A 9,732-nucleotide genomic window follows, 5' to 3' on the forward strand; every position below is an offset into this window, starting at 1 on the left:
CTATACTCACTGTTTTTTCAGCGAGTCGCATTGTGACTCTGCATCGCTGTGCCATTGTGTAGTCCAGAAAATCCATTCTGTGTCTTCTGACAGCCACCATACTGGAAACAAATATAAAACGATCTCTCTTTCTAATCCCCACTCCCTCTATCCCATTTCAAAACATGTATTTCCTACTCTGCTGTAGAGTGCTACAGGAAGTGGGGCTACCTTAAGAGGGAGAAGGTGGGATTAACCTTGCTAGCCTTTGAGCCACATTACAAGGGTCAGGAGAACGTGTGTAAAGCTGAAATAATCAAGGACTACTCCTGGCTTACTCATGAAATTCAGCAGCAATGTAGGAGTAATCCAGGAGTACACCTGGGCTACTCCTAAACATCCATAATAAGCCTGGAGACTACAAACGTAAACCACAGCAAATTCAATGTGTCTGGCAAGAAGTGCCTTCTATAGGATCTCGGCTGTAATATCCTATATCATTCATCAATAGCCAGTTTTAATCCTTTGTGCATTTCTTCTTTAGCTCATTATGTTATGCAATTAAGATTGATAATTGATAACAGTCAACTTACTCACAGTCACATACGCAAGGCGCCTGGCATGGTTCTAGTTATATATCTAAAAAACTATTGCCAGATTTAAAATATATCAAATGGAAAGGGATAATAAAAAACATTAGCGAGGAGCATGCATATGATCTTAATAATACAGCTAAAGGGACTTATGCTACATGGCTTTTATGTGTAGTATTTTACCATGCCAAAAAGCTTGATGCAATGAAAAAATAACAATAAAAAATACTAAAAAAATAAAATAAGATATTTTCTACTTTCCCCTCAATAGAAACTATCTATTTATGTATCTCTATAACATCCACCGTACTCCACGGTACTCCTGTACCTGCTTACAATGGCAGGTAAATGCAGAATTCTATTTAACACACTCTAATCCTCTGTGGGCTACGACCACCTTATTCAAGGTTTATCAAATTCCAAATAACTCTTCTTGGAGATATATTTTCGAGGCAAAGGACTATAAAGTTATTACAGTCACCCACTGACGGTATAATGTTCTAAATTAAAAAGTGAGAACCAGGCAAACATTTGTAATGTTGGAGCACAAGGCTTATACCAGCAATTACTAGCCCTGAGCCACTGTATTGTCTTCAGTGGAGCTTCAGTGGAGCTCCAAACATTCTATTGTTCTAACATTTATTAAAAACATTCAATAAATCTGACCAAATCATATAAATATTAGTAGGCTATTCTTTCTTTGGAGAATTTTACATTTGTCTGAAACCATGAATAATCTTAGAAAATGCAACCCTGATCTGATTAATAGGGTCAAAATAAGAAATACCAATAATTTCACTATTCATGAGGGTCGCAGTCTCTCACTCCTTCTGCATCCTTCTGGAAACAGTAACAGTGGCCAGGATGTGGCTGTTCTGGGCTTTATTTCAATCAATCAATCACAGCATTTATATAGCGCGCTACTCACCCGGAGGGTCTCAGGCGCTTGGGGAGGGGGGGTCCGCTACTGCTCGAACAGCCAGGTCTTGAGCTGCTTCCTGAAGGCGAGGTGGTCTTGGGTCAGGCGGAGGTGGGTCGGGAGGGAGTTCCACGTCTTGGCGGCGAGGTAGGAGAAGGACCTTCCTCCTGTGGTGGCTCTTCGGATGCGGGGGACAGCGGCGAGGGCGTGGTTGGTTGATCGAAGCTGGCGTGTGGGAGTGTAGAAGTTGAGGTAGTTGTTGAGGTATCTTGGGCCTTGGTTGTGTAGGGCTTTGTGTGCGTGGGTGAGGAGTCGGAACGTGATTCTCTTGTTGACCGGGAGCCAGTGCAGGTCTCTCAGGTGTCCGGAGATGTGGCCGTGTCGGGGAATGTCCAGGATGAGTCTTGCTGAGGCGTTCTGGATTCGCTGGAGTCTCTTCTGGAGTTTGACAGTGGTTCCGGCGTAGAGGGAGTTGCCGTAGTCCAGTCGGCTGGTGACGAGGGCCTGGGTGACCGTCTTCCTGGTCTCGGTGGGGATCCACCGGAAGATCTTACGTAGCATGCACAGGATGTTGAAGCATGACGAGGAGACGGCGTTGACTTGTCTGGTCATGGAGAGGGAGGAGTCCTGGATGAAGCCCAGGTTGCGTGCGTGGTCTGTTGGTTTGGGTGCGCTGCCCAGGGCAGGGGGCCACCAGGAATCGTCCCAGGCGGAGGGCGAAGATCCTAGGATGAGGACTTCCGTCTTGTCTGAGTTCAGTTTCAGGCGGCTGTTCTTCATCCATTCGGCTACCTCTTTCATCCCCTCGTGTAGGTTGGCTCTGGCGGTGGCGGGGTCGTTGGTGAGGGAGAGGATCAGCTGGGTGTCGTCGGCGTAAGAGAGGATGTTGAGGTTGTGTTGGCGTGCGATGGCCGCAAGGGGGCTCATGTAGACATTGAAGAGGGTGGGGCTGAGCGAGGAGCCTTGAGGAACGCCGCAGATGACTTCGGTGGCTTCTGATCTGAACGGGGGGAGGCAGACTCTTTGTGTCCTTCCGGCGAGGAAGGAGATGATCCATTCTAGTGCCTTCTCTTGGATTCCGACGTTGCTGAGGCGCTGCTCTGGTATGCACCTGTTACAACGCATTCGTTACTCCGCACTACCATTACAACGCGACTTTTACAACGCATACCATTACAACGCATTGCGCTGGGGGGCGCTATAGGATAGGGAATAAGTATAATTTACTATCCAACACCTTCCCTAGGGTCCACGGGGACTGGAGTTAGAATAGTAAATTATACTTACCACTATCCAGCACCCCAAAGCGCTATGCGTTGTAATGGTATGCGTTGTAATGGTCGCGTTGTAATGGTAGGTAGTTGTAACGGTATGCGTTGTAACATGGTACATCCCGCTGCTCTAGGGTGCGGTGGCAGACAGTGTCGAAAGCCGCGGAGAGGTCCAGGAGGATGAGGGCCGCTGTTTCCCCGTTGTCGAGCAGGGCTCGGATATCGTCAGTGGCTGCGATGAGGGCGGTCTCGGTGCTGTGGTTGGCCCGGAAGCCGGACTGCGAGTAGTCGAGGGATCCATTTGTCTCGAGGAAGGCGGCCAGCTGCTTGTTGACTGTCTTCTCGACGACTTTGGCCGGAAACGGGAGGAGCGAGATTGGGCGGTAGTTTTTGAGTTCGGTGGGGTCCGCTGATGGTTTCTTCAGTAGAGCGCTGAGTTCGGCATGCTTCCAGCTCTCCGGGAAGGTCGCGGTGTCGAAGGAGGTGTTGATGATGTCCCGCAGGTGGGGCGCGATGACTGAGTCGGCCTTGTTGAAGACGTGGTGAGGGCAGGGGTCGGTTGGAGATCCGGAGTGGATGGAGTTCATCGTGCGTAGGGTTTCCTCGGTGTTGATCGGGGTCCAGGCACGGAGGGTGGTGGTGGGGGGTGCAGGTGCTGTCGTGGGGTGCGCTGGCTGTGTGCTGAAGCTGTTGTGTATGTCCGCGATCTTGTTGTGGAAGTAGGAGGCGAGGGAGTTGCAGAGGTCTTGTGATGGGGTGATGTCGTTGTTTCCGGTGCTGGGGTTGGAGAGCTCTTTGACGATGTTGAAGAGTTGCTTGCTGTTGTGGGCGTTGTTGTCCAGTCGTTCCTTGAATGCGGTTTTCTTGGTGGTGTGGATCAGTTGGTGGTGTTTTCGAGTGGCGAGCTTGAGGGTGGCCATGTTGTCTGGTGTTGGGTCTCTGCGCCAGGCTCTTTCGAGGGTTCGGCAGTTCCTCTTGGAGCTCTTGAGTTCGTCGGTGAGCCATGGAGCTTTCTTGCTGCCGGGTCTGCTGGGCGGGGTCCTCAGCGGGGCGAGGTCGTCTGCGCAGTTGCTGATCCACTTCGTGAGGTTGTTGGCGGCCTGGCTGGGGTTCGCTGAGCTGGCGGGGGGGTCCTGGCTCAAGGAAGCGGCGAGCTGGTCGGCTGTGATCTGTAGCTGAAGTGGACGCAGCTGTGGTCCGTCCAGTGGAGTCCGGTGGCGTGGCCGAAGGTGATGTCCTTGCTGGAGGAGAAGACGGGGTCGAGTGTGTGTCCGGCGTAGTGGGTAGGGGTGGTCACCAGCTGCTTGAGACCGAGGGTGGCAAGGTTGTCCAGCAGGGTGGCGGTGTTGCGGTCGTTGTTGTTCTCCAAGTGGAAGTTGAGGTCCCCGAGGAGGATGTAGTCAGCGGAGGGGAGGGCGTGCGGGCTGATGAAGTCGGCGATGTCTTCACTGAATTGTGTGCGTGGTCCCGGGTGTCTGTAGATGAGGGTGCCTCAGAGTGTGGTCCTGGGGTCGGTGTGGATCTGGAAGTGCAGGTGTTCGGCGGTTGTGAGGGTGTTGTTGGAGTTTCTCTTGATGCGGATGGTGTTCCTGTGGATGATGGCGATGCCTCCTCCGGTCTGGTTGCCGCGGTCCCTCCGGATGATCTTGTAACCGTCTGGGATGGCGATGGCGATGTCGGGCGCTGAGGAGGCGTTCATCCAGGTTTCCGTGAGGAAGGCGACGTCTGGTGATGTTGTGTCGAGGAGGTTCCAGAGCTCGACGGCGTGTCTGTGGACGGAGTGGGTGTTGAGCAGGATGCACTTCAGGTGGTTGCTGCTGGTTCTCGGCTTGGTGGGTGCGGGGCGGTGCAGGTGTGGATGCAGGAGAGCTTGCAGGAGTGGCAGCTGAAGGGTCCGTGGGTGCGCCTCGGGGTGGCTCGGTAGCATCAAGGGGTCCGGCCGGTGTTGAGTGTGTTGAGTTCGGTGGCGTCGTAGGTCCGGCGGGTGGGCTGGTGTCTGCGGGGGCCAGGGGTCCTGGCGCTGGACGCGGTCCAGGCGCGGACGGGCGCAGACCGGCTTACCTTTGGCCCGCCTTTGGTGCACAATCGGCGCGCCCGCTGCGTGGCAACGCTACGCATACACGCGGTCGCCATTTATGGCGAAGTGGGAGGGAGGGAGGAGCAGCCGGGAGCGGGGAGGGTATAGAAGGAAAAGGGGGCGTGGCCGCACGCACGGCAGCGGGGCGGGGGCACAGGGGGCAGAGAGGGAAATGGCACAGAACAACAATGAGGCAAAACAATATGAAAACAGCCAACAACAATATGGGAACAGTACAGAAAGGCCAAATAACGAAAGAAAAATGCAGTCAAGGGGGTGTCCTGAGAACAGGTGACCGCTCCGCCATGTGGTGCAATGATACAGAACATAGGTCTACACCAGTCGTGGCTGTCCTGGGTAGAAATGTCACCTTGCCATGTACCAACCAGAGCGTTAAACCAGACCTTGTGCAGTATTACCGTGTCTACTGGCAGATCCCTATGAGTACTGGCAGATCTCTGCTAGTTAATTTTCTGAACATAAAGAGAAAAGAGGAGCCGGGGTTGCACGACCCCAGATTCCAAAACCGAACCAAATTGTCCTTTGAGGATGGCACCTTCTCTCTGGAATAGTCAGATGTCTGTCTAGACGACCAAGCCTGTTTCCAATACTTGGTCTCATTTGGCAGCACACGATGCCCCAGGGAAAGTCTTCTTAATCTCCAGGTTTCTGCCCCGTACAATCAACCAGTCCTACACACAAGAGAGGGATCTTCCAAGAACAGTAGGACCATCACCTGCAGTGCTTCTGGGGGTTATCCAGAAGCAGATGTCCACTGGACCATTGATGGGGAACATGTAGCTAAAGACTCCAAAAGAGTGCAAAGGTCGCCATCCAAGCAAGCCGCTAACAGGTCCTACAACGTCTCTAGGAGTCTCACCGCCAAAGCATCCGAACACGTTGAATGCATCATTCAAAACAAGCGGCTCAAAGAGAGGCGGACTGCTTCAGTAACAGGCGCTCGGATTGGTGCAAGTCCCTTGACTAGTAACAGCGGCCTGGCCCTTTGCGATGGTTATTTTGCCTTCATATACCTGTAAGTGCAGTGTTTAACAGGCAAGGGTGGGTGGTGCTCTTGACCAGCACGGATGCTGAAGTGCAGAAATCTCTTGAACACTCTTCCTGCAGGCTCATCCTACAGCCGTCTCACTGGTAGAAGGTACTTGGTAAGAGGATCTTTTACAGCGACAGGAAACATTCAAGGACAGAGGAGGCTGACTGGAGCAGGGGTACAGGTCATTCCAGGTACTAAAGAATGAAGGTCTTACCTGCGTCCTTGGACATCTATCTATGGATGTTGAGCTTCGGCCCATGCTGGTCCAAGTATCGAGCTATCCTGGAATCGTAGAGGTTGCCTTTTCAGGATCTGGCTAGAAATGGCTCGGTTGTTCAGAAGGTTGAGTCAGTGCTTCTGGGGGAAATCCTGGACATCTGGGTGAGCATTGCCAGGAGACACTGGCTGAGGTCCATGTTCTGTGGAATGCCATACAGCTGGAGAACATCACAAAACAAAGAAGTTATAGTGCACATAATACAGTGAGCAAGTCTTTTGGGGTGCAGATATCCATCCCTGTGTTATCATTTGTTAATTGGAGGATGGTGGCCTCTGACTATCAGCTGAGCACGGAGGACAGGGATTGGAGGAGAAAGCCACACAGATGTTGTAGACTCAACAGCGCATTCTTTGCAAGATCATGGGAGTCTTGGAGAAACAGCAATGGACATTAGATTTCATTGTATATGAGCAAAACCCTACACATGAGAATATTAGCAGTAGGATTTAGTTAACTATGAGTTTATGCCAAACAAAGTCAATAGTAAATATTAGGTTTACTTGTCCTGAAAGCATTGTCCTGCAGCCAGTGCCAGAATAGATAGGTGTAAGTATTCTAGTGGGAGCGCTGCAAAATATGTGCCCGACTTATTAGAGCCAGGAAAGGTATCCAAGGGATATGGAAGCTAGTGGTAAATATGGCATTGCTTTGTGTGAACATTGCTTGCCAGTTCATGCCAGATGTAAGTTAAACTGTGTCTTGAGCAGCACCATCCAATCATGGTCCAAAGCTGGGTTTCACTTTCATGTCACCATCGCAGTACATTCACTGCTAAATGTAAGTGTGATAATATTGGGCCGTGCCCTCCCGTCAATAGAAAATGTTATAATTTTTTCATACGTTTGACAGTTTTGTACACTGGACAGTGCAATTTATGCAAATCTAGCAAAACAACAACTAGATCATTTAATTTAGATGTTTGAAAGACTTTAATTAGAATTATTAAATTAATGGTGCCCTAAATGTGATATTTTGACAAGTGTTTTGGCAGTACTGACTTATACATAATTGCATTCCGGGCACTGAAATTGTGCGAGTGGAGGAACAAATTATACCTACAAGAAAAGCCAAATTAGGCTGCACATCTTAGGGCCGTGTTAGCCGTTTGTCGTTTTAACACACTTTCTGGGCAAATGTTTCATACCATTAGTGCCAGTTTAACACCAGAGAACAGCAATTGGCAACTGAAAGTGCCCAGTGACACTTTGCAAACGGATGCGCTGCATATGACGTTTTCAAGTCACTTTTCATCCGTTAGAGCACCTCAGGATTACACTATCCCAGTGGACTTGATTATAAATTTATTCTGTGAGCACTGGTACAATAAATTCCAAATGCTAAATGTAATTATTTTTGGTAGCATTGCTTCTGTGTTAATGCAAATGTAGTAACCGTGACTGTAGAGTGACAACTGACGACAGGGCACTAGGACCCTGTGGGTCATAGGGCAGTGACCAGGTCACTGGACACCACATCCTGTAGGGACAGGAAGTGGACAGAGAAGTTAGGACGACGGAGAGGACAGACGTGCTGCGACACGCTCCCACAAGAACAATAATGAAAGTGACCACACTCACCTGCCGTCCTGTGTTTCATGCGCCGACTGTGACCAGTACAACACGACAGCTAAGTGATAGATTTCGTTATTTTGTGAACGGAGGGGCATATTATCAAGAAACAGAGTTAAAATTATCGCCGCTTTAGCAGAAAACTGCCGCTAAAGCGGCTATAATGGGGTTGATAATAGGCTCTTGAGAATTCCAATAGAAGCCCATGTTCTGGTGTCAACATGGGCTTCTATCGGAATTCTCAAGGGCATATTATCAAGCCCATTATCGCTGCTTTAGCTACAGTTTTCTGCCGCTAAAGCGGCGATAATTTTAACTCTGTGCTTGATAATATGCCCCGCAGTTTTTCAGTCTGTGTCAAGTTGCTTATTCCATTACTCTTTTAACACTGCTTTACTACAGAGGGCAGAATTTATATGGCATTATTCAGGGAACACTAGCTTTATTCAGTGCCTTCTTTTATATACAGCGGGTCTGTAGGCACTGTCGGATTATTTTGTGACCACAGCTTTACACCCAAACCAGGTTTTAAATCGGATTATTCTGTGAAAAGTTCCATGTTGGATGTAACCATTTGTGACCATTGCCCTGTAATCTGTTTCAGATGAAATGTTTAATTATGATAAATTTGTGGTGCAGAGTTTATTTAATAATAAATGTATTTTATGAAGAAAAAAAAGCAAAAACAATTTCACTATTCAAAAGAAACTAAGGGCCAGATGTAGGTAATCCCAGATTACCGATTCTTAAATACCGAATCATACCGATTTGTTATTTAAGAACAGGGAAATGGGATGTAGGTAATTTTGTAAAAAAAAATACTGAATCAGTAAGTTTTGGTAATTTCCGAATCGGTATTTACCGATTCGGTAATTGCCATTCATTCCTAGGGGCCTGGAGGCCCCTAGGAATGAATGTCAATTACCGAATCGGTAAATACCGATTCGGTAATTGGGGGAAACATTGAAGGGTGGCAGGGTGTCACTTTGACACCCTGTTGCACCCCTCAATTGTGTATGGGTGCACATGTTGCAGACATACATGGAAAGGGGCGACCAATCGGTCCCCCCGAACGTATGGTCGAGTACCACGATCCCCCCGGGAAGCCATCTTGGGCGGGAGGCGAGTCTCGGCTGGTATGCCCGAAGCGGCGTAGCCGGGGCGCGCCTTTTTCCCGCCCTAGAGTAGGCTGGCCTAGACACCAACACGGCCGGCCACGCCCTTGGAGGCAGGCGGGGGCGGGCTCACGCCCACCCTGAAGACGGATAAAAGGAGCGGAAGCCAAGAAAGCATCCTCTTGTTCCTGTGCTCTGAAGCTGCACCTCCCCGCTGCACGTGAGCTCGAGACGGAACGAAGAGCAATTTTGAGCGTTGTAATCCTTCTTTTTGTCTTACAGATATCCCGTCTAAGAATGCCGAAGAAGGTCGGAAAGCGGGTCGGTACCGAGGAGATGCTCCGCATACTCATGAAGGAGATAGCCGATCTAAAGAGAAAGGTTGAGGCTAAGGACGGGGAGGGAGGATCGAAACGGCCTTTGCAGGGAACAATTCCCGGTGGAAGGAGCAAGAGGCCCAGAAGGGGAGCACTTGGGGGGGAGACCCCGGTTCCCGAAGCGCCACGAGAGGAGCCAACCCCGGCGCCAAAGGAGGGGAACCCAATCCCTGTGGTGGTCACCCCTGCGAACAGGGAGGATATGCCCCCCGAGTTAGCGGCGCAATTGGCAGCGTGGTTGGGAAACGATAGCGAGGGCGCCACGGCTGACGACGCCCGGGCAGTGATGAGGCAACTGCGGGAATCTAGGGAGGCTGCGAAGACTCCATCTCTTGTTCCCCCGCAGGTCCCGGCGGTTGGAAGTACAGCAGGCCCCAGTTCGGCGACAAGCGTGGGGTCTACTTCAGGTAAGCGGCCATTGCCGATTGCGGGGGGGGGGTCTGCGCCTTCTCGAAAGGAGAAGATTGCCCAGCACGTCCCACTAGAAGTCAAGGAATTG

General features: G+C 50.4%; 1 pseudogene; it reads left to right on the plus strand.

Annotated features, from left to right (window-relative positions):
• Positions 1 to 1,433: 1,433 nt before the first annotated feature.
• Positions 1,434 to 5,879, plus strand: LOC147689307 (CD276 antigen homolog; annotated as a pseudogene).
• Positions 5,880 to 9,732: the final 3,853 nt, after the last annotated feature.

This window comes from Lissotriton vulgaris, chromosome 10 (assembly GCF_964263255.1).
Source record: "Lissotriton vulgaris chromosome 10, aLisVul1.2, whole genome shotgun sequence".
NCBI lineage: Eukaryota > Metazoa > Chordata > Amphibia > Caudata > Salamandridae > Lissotriton > Lissotriton vulgaris.